Raw genomic sequence first — 12,774 nt, 5'->3', positions numbered from 1 at the left:
TTTACACTGGGACTTTAGGTCTTTATGCTACGCATAGGTTTGCCGTAGGCACTTGGATCTCCAGGGTTGGGTTTGGTTAGGGATATGTGTATGCCACTGTTTGGGAAGGTATACGGAGAGGGGGGTTGGAATTTGGGTACTTTGGGTATTGTTTGTTCCTATGTGGGATTTGTTTTTCTTTCTTCAGTTTATTGTTTTCTATATTTTTGTTCTTTTCTATGTGAGGTACTGATGTGTGGTTTTGACCGGCTAGGCTCTTGGCCCGGGGTTTGCGGACGGCAGGGTATACAGGTTACTGCTTTATATGGGCGGATAGGTGCGCAGATAACCTTGATTGCGGGGTCCCTTGTTCACCCTGCGAGGTATATATGTGGTGTGTCCCAGATGGCCGTACAGACGTCATGCCTGCCTTAAAATTTTTGGCGTGGAATGTCCGGGGTATCAACAATAAAGTAAAGCGATCCCTGGTACTTAAAATGATTAAGAAATACGACGCGGACATTGTCTGTTTGAGTGAGACTCATTTAGAGGGGAATAGACTGCTGTCGCTCCGCAGACCTTGGGTGGGATGGGCGTATCATTCCTCTCACTCCTCCTTTTCCCGGGGGGTGTCAGTCATGATAAAAAGAACTGTCCAGTTTGAATTGATTACGGTAAATACTGACCCCTATGGTACGTTTGTGTTCCTCGAATGCAAATTGAATTCCTGTCATTACTTCCTGCTATCAGTGTATATTCCTCCACCTTTCTCATATGATGTATTGCAGAAGGCCACCTCATTTATTGCCTCTTCCCCTCATGCCCCTGTTATTTGCTTGGGGGACTTTAATAATGTGTTGGACGTCTCACTGGATAGGCGGAGGTCCTCCTCGGCTCCCGGGATAGTGGGTACCCAGTCTAAATTTGCAGACTTTCTGAGTAATATGCAGTGGGTGGACGCTTGGAGGGTACGGCATCCAGCACTTAGGCAGTTCTCATGCTTCTCCGGCACACATGGTTCATTCTCTAGAATCGACCTGGCCCTGGTCTCCCCTGAGCTGCTGCCCAGAATCTTAGATGTTCATTATGAGGCGCGGGGGGTGTCCGACCATTCGCCCTTGATGAGGTGGAGTGCCAGAGGGGACAGTCGTATTGGAAGTTACATCCATCCTGGTTAGCTCAGTTGGGCGACTGTTCGGACTTGACAGTAAAGTGGGAGTTTTTTTTTGCGGATAATGTGGGCTCGGCCCCGGCTCCTGTCATTTGGGACTCCTTTAAAGCTTTTTTACGTGGTACACTGATTGGTAAAATTGCTTCACACAAATTGTCATGCAGGGAGAGGGAGAGAACACTCGAGTCCGAGTTTAGGGACCTCAAGATCCGCTATTTGGCAGTGGGTACCTCTGCACTTAAATCGCAATGGCTGACGGCTCAGGCGGCATGGCTGGCCCATCTCTCAGATAAAAACGCGCGCTCCCTTTTGTTTCGGCCCACTAATTTGTACATGCAGGCGGATAGACCGGGTAGTTTGTTGGCCCATTTAGTACACTACGACCGACCTGGGTCTACGGTGGTGCAGATGTCTGGTCCTGATGGCTCCATTGTAGACAACACCCCAGACATTGCACGGCTGTTCCTTTTATATTACAGGGATCTGTATGAGTCTCGGCTGACGCACTCCGCGGCAGACTTAGACATGTACTTGAATAATGTACCCCTCTCCAGACTCTCCTCTGAGGCTAGTAATTTTCTGGAATCACCTCTGACTTTGGAGGAGGTGACCGCGGCAGTGGGTTTGTCCCCCAGCGGTAAGTCTCCGGGTTGTGATGGCATCCCCACTGAGCTGTATAAAACACATATAGAGTTCTTTGGCCCTAAGTTGCTTACTATGTTTACGGATACGTTTACTACTAATCAACTTCCTCCCTCAATGTCCGAGGCTGTTATTATAGTACTACCAAAGCCCGGCAAGGACCCCAGACTCTTGGAGTCCTATAGGCCGATCTCCCTCATTCCTACTGATGCTAAGATCCTGGCAAAAATTCTGGCGGTTCGGCTTAACTCGGTTATTAAGTCCATAATACACCAGGATCAATCTGGCTTTATGCCGGGCATGTCCACATCTATTAATTTGCGTAGGCTGTATACTATTCTACAGGCTCCGCATGCCTTCCCCTCGGACTCGGTTGTGGTCTCCTTGGATGCGGCTAAGGCGTTCGATAGCGTTGAATGGTCCTACCTGTGGGGAGTTCTGAAATGCATGGGCTTCGGCCCTAACTTTATACAATGGATCAGACTGCTATATCAAAATCCGTGTGCCAGGATCTTGGTAAATGGTTACATTTCACCCTCCTTTACCCTGTCTCGGGGTACTAGACAAGGGTGCTCCCTCTCCCCTGCCCTATTTGCTATAGCCATAGAGCCTCTGGCCCAAGTCATTTATTATGCCTGTTATTGGTCCTCCTCCCCAGGTCCCGAAGCTTTCCCTGCCGCTATGCTGGACAGATCAGTTTAAATATCTAGGAATTCAGGTCACAAATAACCCTTCTGATTTTATACCCCTGAATCTGGACCCACTGACGCAACTGATTATACGCAAGTCGAGAGCTTGGTGCAAACTTCCACTGACAGTGACTGGAAGGGTTAATCTCATAAAAATGATAATTCTACCCAAACTATTTTACATTGTTTGTTAATCCCCGGTATATATCTTCCCGGCATTCTTTAGGAAACTGAATGGTATACTATCATCCCTGATTTGGGCCAACAAAAGGCCTAGGATAGGGTTGAACACCCTCACTAGGTTGAAGGTTGATGGAGGTTTAGCCTTACCCAGCTTTCAAATGTACTACTTTACGTCTCAGTTATCACATCTTAGCACCTGGATACAGGGCGGGGATGCCGACACTTTACAATGGGCGTTTCTCCAGTGCTACTATCCGGTTCTCTCTCCGGCGCAGGTTTTGCTGAGTGGGAATGTTTCACGGTACTCTCCCCCTATTGTCTTCCAGGCCATGAAGATCTGGCTCGCTATGAGAAAACTGCTTGGGTTTGATGGCTTGGACCCGGATACTCCCCTCTGGCACTCTACTTCACTACCCGAGCTGGGGGCTCTCGAGGGTGGGGCGGTGTGGGTTCGTACTCCATTGTCTCCATATCCCAATTGTACAGTGATGGTACGCTGAAATCGTTTCAGCAATTAAAGGAGGAATTTGGTATACCTAATTCTTATTTTTTTAGATTCCTACAACTCCGACACGCCTTGCAGTCACAATTTCGGGACTCACCCCTGGCGCTCCTTCATTTTCCCATAAAGACCTTTTTAAGCTCGTTGGGGCGGGTAAAGGTGATTTCTTTCACCTACTCGTACCTATTAAAAATACTTCATGCAGACCCTCTTTCGGGACTCCGTGCGCATTGGGAGTGTGATCTAGGCCCCATAGGCGAGGAGGACTGGGAGCTAGCCCTGGAATACCCGGGTATGGCAACTAAGTCACTCCGATTTCAACAAATACAGCTTTTTATTTTGCACAGATCCTATATGACACCGGTTCGGTTGGCCAGATTTGGGGCTGGCAATACAGCTGTTTGCCCTAAATGTGGGGCCGATGGGGGATCCTTTTGGCACCTTGTGTGGGAGTGTCCGTCCATTCAGGAGTTTTGGTCTGGGGTCAGGTCGATTCTGGAGCGCACGGGGATGCCTGGGAGTATGTTGACTTCGAGATTCTGTGTACTGGGAATGGGGGGTCCTGCTTCGGGGTCCAAGTGGGAGGGCCTCTATGCTCATAGTATTTGTGCCCTGGCCAAAATGTGCATTGCGCGGTCATGGATGGCCCCGCGTCGCCCTACTGTATCTGCCTTTAAGGCTCTGGTTAATGACACTCTCCTTAAAGACCGCTATATATTCATGAAAAACAATGCCATTTCTAAATATGAGAAAATATGGTCCCCTTGGATTACCTCTGTATACTCCTCTCCCGCCCTTGCGCTATGAGAAACACTGCGCCTTGGTAGCGATGTGCGTCCTAGGCTCATGCAAGGCCTGGTCGCGATATCAATCTTTATTCCATATACCTCAGCTATTTTATTGTAATACTGCTTCTTGTTGTTTGTTGTTTTTTTTTTCTTTCTCTCTCGCTCCCTTTTCTGTGGTTTTTCTATTTTTATTTTTTTTATTTTTTCTATGTTGTAAAAGTATCCGTAGGCTATACTACGGCCTACTAGTTAGAGTTGTAACTGCTAAATAACTGGGGGAAAAATTGAAAATGTTTAATATGTGATTTACGACCTGTTTACGGACATTAGATTTTCCTTACACCGTGAGCTTGGTAGTGCTATGGGAGCAATTGTGCATGTGATGTAATGTATTATGCTTTTTGAGTTTACACAAGCTAAAAACTGTTGCATTGCTTATCCTGTATTATCCGATTTCCCATGTTTAACGCTATGTCTGTACTGGTGATCCTTTTTCGAATAAACAAACTCTATTTAAAAAAAAAAAATCGGGACTTAGCCAAAATCGCACATAGCAAGTATCGCAAGCGCACTCATTATGTGCTTGCGATACTGGCTAAGTGCCGACCCGGCCCCTGTCGCATAGTGAGAATCGGGCATAGCCCGAATCTCACCGTGTGTACACACCCTAACAGGTAGTAGTCCTGCTGCCATTTTTATTACATTCATAACCTATCCCCAGGGACGTCTTGTAACGGGAAGGCCATCACTGCGCCACCGACTTTTCCAATTTGAAGCAAAAGTAGAAGCAGGTTTGTTTTTGCTCAGCAGGTTTGAGGCACCGTCAGCACAGCCATCCATGGTGGGCATCGGTTGGCTCACATAAAGGGCCAGATGTAATGACGCCCGGGATCACCAGAGGTGCCAGATGCCCTCCGATCTCAGATGTTTTTTTAAAGGGGCAATCACTTAACAAGGCAAACCATGCCTTGTAAAGTAATTGCCTCTTTAAAAAAAAGTCGGAGATCGTCCTGCATATCAGCCCCAACCCCACAGACATCACCCACACTGCCAGCCAGAGATTGCCCCCAGACACCACCCGCACTACCAGTCAGGCACTGCCCCCATACACTGCCCACACTGCCAGCCAGATTATTAAACCACATAGTCCACAGATAACCCCCTAGTGCAGGTCTGGATCTGATCGCTAGGCTGCGTTTTCGTACAGTGGGCGATTAGGTCTAAACTGCGCATGTGCGTCGCTCGGGTACAAAGCGGATCGCCGCTCAGCGATTGGTTTGTGCGACGGATCCGTTCACACGGGCGATCGCAAGGAGAAGGCGTTCGTAGGTGTCAACTCACGGTTTTCTGGGAGTGGTTGGAAAATCGCAGGCGTGTACATGCATTTGCAGGGAGGGTTCCTGACGTCAATTGCGGTCCCGGACAGGCTGAAGTGATCGCAGCGGCTGAGTAAGTCCTGGGCTACTCAGAGACTGCGCAAGATTTGTTTGTACAGCTCTGCTACACAGGCGTTCACACACTTGCAAAGCGAAAAGACACTCCCCTATGGGCGGTGACTATGCGAATGCAGGACTGCAGAAAAAACCCTAGCGAGTGATCAGGTCTGAATTAGGCCCATTATGTGTTGTAAAAGTCTCATTATGTTTATGTTCTGCCAGCAAACAGCTGGGCCTTGTAGTTCAAAACACATGGAGAGCCACAGGTAGACCAGGCCTACCCTAGTGCAATGCACAGGCCTATCTCCCATTTACAGCCGTATATTACAGATAAACCACACTGCAAGACATATTGCAGAGATGGAGTATATACCCCCTATTGCCAGCCGTACATTCCCAAATTGCCAGACACACAGGGTATGAAGCGGAGTTTCATTCAATTCCCCTTGTGCCGTGGGTGTAAGTGGACAGAACTTGGCATTATCCCTGTCATACATGAGCCGGGGCTCCGACTCAGGTTTTTTCCACACTATTTCTGATACGGTGTGCCTCAACTGCAACAGCGCCTCTCTATGGACACTCTGTGTAATGCAAGCACCGTAGGAGTTTTTAGGGATTTTTGTGCATGGGCAGTTGCAATAAAACCGCTCCAGAACATGACCATCAGGAATACGCACGGCTCTGAACGTCTTATACAGTTAATGGAATGTCTTTTGGGTAGACAACCAGTTAGAAAACACAATCGTCCAGCGGACGGGGATACCTGCCTAATCACATGACCCCCTTTTCCGCCAGATCCCCTTCCCCCCCACTGGCTGCGGAGATTCTTGGCCAATCACATTGAGTAATACGACTTAGTCCAATTGTAAAAACAATGACACACCTGATCCCAGGAATACCTGGTACTGCAATATCAATTTCCGCAGCGTTGGCAGAGACTTTCCCTAAATCACAGTAATCCAGGTACTACATAAGGGGATGGGACTCAGGGTTGACAGTGAGTAGGTCGACACAGGAAATAGTCAACACGGCCATTAGATCGACCTGAACAACGTCGACATGAGGTTTTTTTTATGGTTTTTTTGGTGTTGTTTTCTTCGTAAAGTGACGGGGAACCCCAATTAGTGCACCGTGTCCCCTCGCATGGCTGCGGGCAAGGTTCCCGCTCCCAATTGTAGTCCACGTGGATCGTAGAGTATAAAAAAGTAAAAAAAAAAAGGAAAAACTCATGTCGACTCTTTTCCGTGTTGACCCATTTCTGGTGTCGGCCTAGTCACTGTCAACCAATAGGTGTCGACATAAGTGCTGTCCGGACACTGTACATAATATGTATACAAATACACAACAATAAATCTACTTGTAATAAACCAAGTAGCAAAAAGACGCACTTTGCACAGGATAACAAAGGGTGTAAATAGTAAAATAACACACACAGCAGAACGACACACTCTGAAATGACTAATACTGCGGATGACAACACAAGTCATTACAGGCGCAGACTGTGAGCAAGCTCCAGTGGTCAGATCCTGAATCCATGGCTCTGTCTCTGACTTCTCTGTGCCTGCTCCTGTACGGATCTCCTGCCTCTCGCTATAGGACAGGACTGCCAAGTCTGCATGGGTAGGTGTCTGGCGAGGTGGCCTGGCGTGAAATCCATCCAGCATGTTTGTGCTCACGTGCCGGACCTCCCTGGATGCCTCAGTGCTCCGGCTTCATTTGGATCAGGGCCAGCAGATCAGTTTTACTCACAGAAACAAAGAGTTTGGCTGCGGATGAAATAATCAGTGGCGCACAGTACGCCCCTTTCCCAGCGCTCGCCAAAGCTGTGAGAATAGCATCAGCAACGCACAACTAGCATCAAGGAGACGGTACAGATTGCATGGATTTATTCCGACTGATAAATTAAACATAATCTATTTTTTCGTGGTGTAGTGAACTATTATACAGGAATTATTTGGATTGGATGTCTTTTGTCGACATTCATCGCGATGACATGATTAGAATGGCGACAAAACAGTGTGTCCTGGTACAGCTATCACTTATCTGCTAGCGGATCTCTGGCAGTCCAGAGGTTCCAGCAGTAACGCCAACCCCTAGCCCTCCCCTCCAGCAGCCTAACCCTAACCAACCCCCCACCCAATTTATTTGTTTTTGAAAAAATGGGGGTGGGGGGGGACTGGACTGCACACCCTAATTCTAACCTACAAAATCAATTTATCAAGCAATGCAGGAACCTTTCAGTGCTTAAAAACATCTAAGGGCAGATGGGAGGGGTTCAAATACCAGGTCGAAGCAGTCAGGGCCGTAACTAGGTGTGTGCGGAGTGTTCTCAACACATAGCGCTGCAGGGTAGGGGGCGCTGTTGGCAGCATTTTTCAGTAATCATCTAAGTACTTTCACTTGCAGCTTCCCCCTTTTTGAAGCCCAGCATCTCCTGACCGCCCCTGTCTCCTACCCCCACCCCTTTTTGTCCCTTATACCTATACAGCATTCATGGACTTGACTTGATAACTCTTTGTTGTTCAGTCACACTGTCCTTTATTACATTTCGGGATGCCGACGTGTGTGAACCCGTTGCCTATGGCACTGCAGTCGGACACTCTATTCAATCTATCTGCCCCTGCATAGAAAGCTAGAGAATTCCAGGCTGGAGAGTTCTAACTATTTGAAGCTTACCTTGTACTTTGTGAAGGGGTGATCAGCGTTACAGCTGGGCAGATCTATGTAGTGTGTGCCTGCAAGGGATTGGATGTGTGGCTGGACACTGCATGGAACTGCTCAATTTCACTGCTGTTTATAGTTTTTAATGGGGTGCAGGTAGCTTCATATAGTTAGAAATCTCATTGTTTTTATGCAGGATCATGTGGCTCACTGGGAGGGGTGTTTGGCTGGGATGCAGCAGGTTGTGGGTTTGAGCCCTAGATGTAACAGTATATTGAAATGTGTTATTTAATGAGGGTTATTGTGGCTGAATTAGCGGCGAGCTCTCAGGTTGAGTGCATGCATGTGGTATAAAGAGGATTTATGTGTGAGTGTAGGGGCATCATAGCATGGGCTTTTTCTGGGATCAATTTTGTCGTGCCCCTTCCGTGCGAGGCCTGCAACTTATGTCCCTATTGGAAAAATACGGGGGGAGCCAATTCTCTTTCTGGCAGAGGGCTCCAAAAAGACTAGTTAGGGCTCTGGAAGCAGTCTTCACCTTCAGGTTGGAGCTGGACTGCACACCCTTATCTTAAACATAATAAGGGGTGCTACAGTATACAGGGTGCTGAGACTTGCATCACTATCCAGGAAAAATGAAAATGCAGGTGTACACTCTAAACACTAAAAAATAAGATTTTACTTACCGGTAAATCTATTTCTCGTAGACCGTAGTGGATGCTGGGGACTCCGTAAGGACCATGGGGAATAGCGGGCTCCGCAGGATACTGGGCACTCTAAAGAAAGATTTAGTACTATCTGGTGTGCACTGGCTCCTCCCTCTATGCCCCTCCTCCAGACCTCAGTTAAGGAAACTGTGCCCGGAAGAGCTGACATTACAAGGAAAGGATTTGGGAATCCAGGGTAAGACTCATACCAGCCACACCAATCACACCGTATAACTCGTAATAAATTTACCCAGTTAACAGTATGAACAATAACAGAGCATCAGATAAACCCTGATGCAACTATAACATAACCCTTATTTAAGCAATAACTATTGTAACCCTCTTTTACTTTGGGTTTCAGAATATTATTAGATTACTTGAGAATTAATTATGAGTGCCTCCACCCAAGCATCAATATTAAAGGGCTTGCTTGGGTAAGCCCTACATTTAAGAAATAAATTGTACTTAAACAATTAATAAATTTGACACCAACCTTTTGTTTGTCTTTCAGATCGGTCAACAATTCTCCGTGACTCCCAGTCAAAGGTAAGTAACAGTGTAATTAGTTTATTAACAATACAATATTATATCATATTATATATATATACAACTTTCTCCTGGATATCCTACCTAATAATAAATTAATGGGTTACAATTTATTATCTGAAACTATATTAATACATTTAATTAATAGTATTATTCCTAACTACTAGGCAGGCCTACCAATAATATATTAGAACCGGTTCTAATTCATAACCAATCCCAACTCTCCGTTTACCATGAGGTCATATCCCCGTAATGTCCGCCCCACTTAGAAGTATAGTTAAAATATGCGAGCTGCCCGGGTAATTATCTTAGATATTCTGACGTAGTCGTTGGTGCACTGTTGGGGCCCTTGAAGAAGCTTTATATCCAAGGTTATGAAAGGAATTCCAGATGCTTAATCGGAATTTGCAGATAATATATATATATATAGAAATCAGGAATACTTAAATTTCATTTATATATTCTAGTTAATCCTAATATCCAATTAGGTAGCTCATCCTCCGTTACGGGCAGTTTATCAATATTGTGTCCTGAGATCTCCCCCAAATAGGCAACACATATATAGCTCTAGTTACCAATCAAAAGGGGATTAGGCGCTATGGATCAAATAATAGGGACATACGATTTCAATGTCTTTAGTAAAAGTAAATGTGTAGTTTACCCTAGCTGAGGGATTTCAATAAAGGCGGTCCCAAAGTGCGTCACTGCTCCCCCTGCACAATACCTTTTATTTCATACCGTCCATAGGGGGACCCAGAGTTACGGACAGCTCATCTGCTGAAGCGGGATTGGTGCAGCCCTGATCAATCTATCCCCATACCCTATTAGAGACAAATTTTCATTATCCGGAGGGAATTAGGAGTATAACATAGGGGGTGTTGACTGCAGTTCCCCGCTGGGCTGTCTCCGTGTAACACTCCTGTCAGTTTCAGGTATGATTTATTTCCTCTTCAATAGGGGTGTTACATACCAGTAAGTTGAGTACTAGGTATCCCCTCAGCAATAAGGGATAAAATACAGGGAATCCGACTTCGTCCTGTCCTCAGGTCTTTTCCTCCGATATTAGTGGCTCCGGGGCTCAGTTAGCAGAGGTGATGAGCCGGGCTGTCGTTCTTGAGCTTTCAGTCTCTCACGATGGGAGCCGTCGGGACGGAGCTATCCGGCTTCCTTCACTCCGTCTCTCCGCAGCGTCTCCTCCCTCGCTTCCCTCCAGCACGAGCCGTTGTTTCAGTTTAACGCCGCTCTCTCGTGCACCTCCTGGAAGTTTCTCTACAGCCGCTCACGTTCTCCCTTACCACCTGACAATACTACCTCGAGCCCCTCCAGTATCCCAAATACCATAATAACAGTCTCTATATTGCATTATAGCATATCACCACAAACAATGCTTATTATACAGACTATACTTCTATAAATACCATTGATCTGTAACTTTAGTGTTTACAGTGGGAAAAGCCATTTTCTATTTACAGTGGGAAAAGCCATTTTCTATATACATATATACATACAAAGGGCTACATTCTCCCCCTGGTGATTCTAATGAATGGAATTATGAAATCACCATCCCATATAATATATCTTATTAAAAATAGGGCCATGGTAATACGGGAGTGGAGTGTACCACCAAAGGTACTTCCGTAGGAGTTCCCAATTGGTCATAGGTGAGTACCCTAGGGGGCCTCCTTACTCTTTGAGGCCTAGGTAAAGGAATAGAACGCATTTCTGGTTCAGGGGTGTTCTCTCCCATATCATCACTCCCTACAGGTACATAAATACCTTCGTAGTCACTTTTTTCATCCATCCTACTGATGTCTTCCCGATCTCCCTCCTTATTATACATGGTAGAACCATTATCCCACGGGTGTGTATCCACTGCAATTCTTCCACTAGGCCCCGAAGGCTCCTCCTCTTTATAGTACCTCCCAATATAATATTGCTCATCCTCTTCAACTTCTTCTACTAAAGTGTCCATTTTATTGGAGGTAGTACCCAACTTCCTTGATCCATGAAGAGAAGTGACTTTTTCAGTCTCACCGCTAATACTTCTCCATCGGGTATCATGAGATATAGGTAATATGTGCTGACGATGATAGGTTACCTGGGGACCTATTCCATCTTCAGGTACCAATTGATAAACGGGGAGGTCTGGAAGTTGTTTTATAATAATATATGGATTGGGTCGCCATCGATTAGTAATTTTTCGACTTCTTGGAACCCCAAACATTCGAAGCAATACTTTGTCTCCAGGAAGTAACCGATGCTCTCTTACATGACGATCATATTGAATTTTTTTTTTTCAGAGCGTTTAGCAGCCTCTTGAGCTAATTGATAGGCATTTTTTAACTGCTTCTGAAGGCGTTTTACGTATTGATTATGGGAAGAAGCATTGGCATATGATGGTGTCCCCAAACAAACATCAATGGGTAGTCTAGCTTCTCTTCCAAACATTAAAAAATAAGGTGTATACCCTGTAGACCCATTCTTAGTACAATTATATGCATGCACTAAAGACGAAATATGTTGCTTCCACTGGTATTTTTGTATTGGATTCAAGGTTCCTAGCATATTTAATAAAGTCCTATTGAACCTTTCAGGTTGCGGATCCCCTTGGGGATGGTAAGGAGTAGTTCGGGATTTTCTTATCCCACAACACAGGCAGAGTTCCTTAATTAGTCTACTTTCGAAATCTCGTCCTTGATCTGAATGTATTCTTGCTGGTAATCCGTAATTCTGAAAGAACTTTTCCCATAGGGTTTTAGCCACAGTAACGGCTTTCTGATTTGGGGTCACGTAGGCCTGAGCATACCTAGTGAAATGGTCTGTAATCACTAAGATGTTTCCATCCTTCCCCCCTGGTTCTTCCAAACTTAAAAAGTCAATGCAGACTAAGTCCATGGGTCCCGAGCTTTGAATGTTTACTAAGGGAGCGGTTCTTGAGGGAAGTGTTTTGCTCAGTATACAATTCCCACATGTCTTGCAGTAACTTTCAATATCTTTGTTCATGAAAGGCCAGAAAAAACGATCAGCAATCAATCCTTGGGTTTTGTCGTATCCCAAATGGCCATGCCTATCATGTAACTCAGATAGGACCAACTGTGTATAGTTATCGGGTAGTACCAATTGTAATCTTTTGCTGCCATCCGGCCGTAAACTGCTCCTATAAACTAATCCATCTTGTAAGATTAGTCGCTTTAGCTGACGAATCAACATTCGGGCTTTTATCGTAAGATTCTCTCCTTGAACCTGTACGGGACCTCCTTCTAAAATACGGACTATTGGAGAAATATTTTCATCTGATTTCTGTTCCATTGCCATCTGTGCTGAGCTGATCATTTCCATTCCATCCATTTCGGCTTGATTCAGCCTACAATACTGATACGGTATAGCTTGTTCGGAGGCTCCAATCAATGTAATGGCCGCTACCATTGAGGTCCTAGTAATGCTGACTTGCTGACAAAGTACCTTTACAT

The 12,774-nt window shown here is 45.6% G+C and overlaps 1 long non-coding RNA gene across 1 annotated transcript in view; it reads left to right on the top strand.

The window, feature by feature from the left end:
- The window catches only part of LOC134998088 (uncharacterized), an 80,774-nt gene that overhangs the window by 33,133 nt on the left and 34,867 nt on the right, over positions 1-12,774 (top strand). Inside the window, exon 3 of the long non-coding RNA XR_010200416.1 lies at positions 9,270-9,304. This is a non-coding gene — a long non-coding RNA (uncharacterized LOC134998088). The remainder of the gene's footprint in view (positions 1-9,269; positions 9,305-12,774) is intronic.

The sequence above is a fragment of the Pseudophryne corroboree genome, chromosome 2 (genome assembly GCF_028390025.1).
Source record: "Pseudophryne corroboree isolate aPseCor3 chromosome 2, aPseCor3.hap2, whole genome shotgun sequence".
NCBI classification, from domain to species: domain Eukaryota; kingdom Metazoa; phylum Chordata; class Amphibia; order Anura; family Myobatrachidae; genus Pseudophryne; species Pseudophryne corroboree.
Note: the sequence above shows the minus strand (reverse complement) of the source record. Positions and strands in the feature narration are given on the sequence as shown.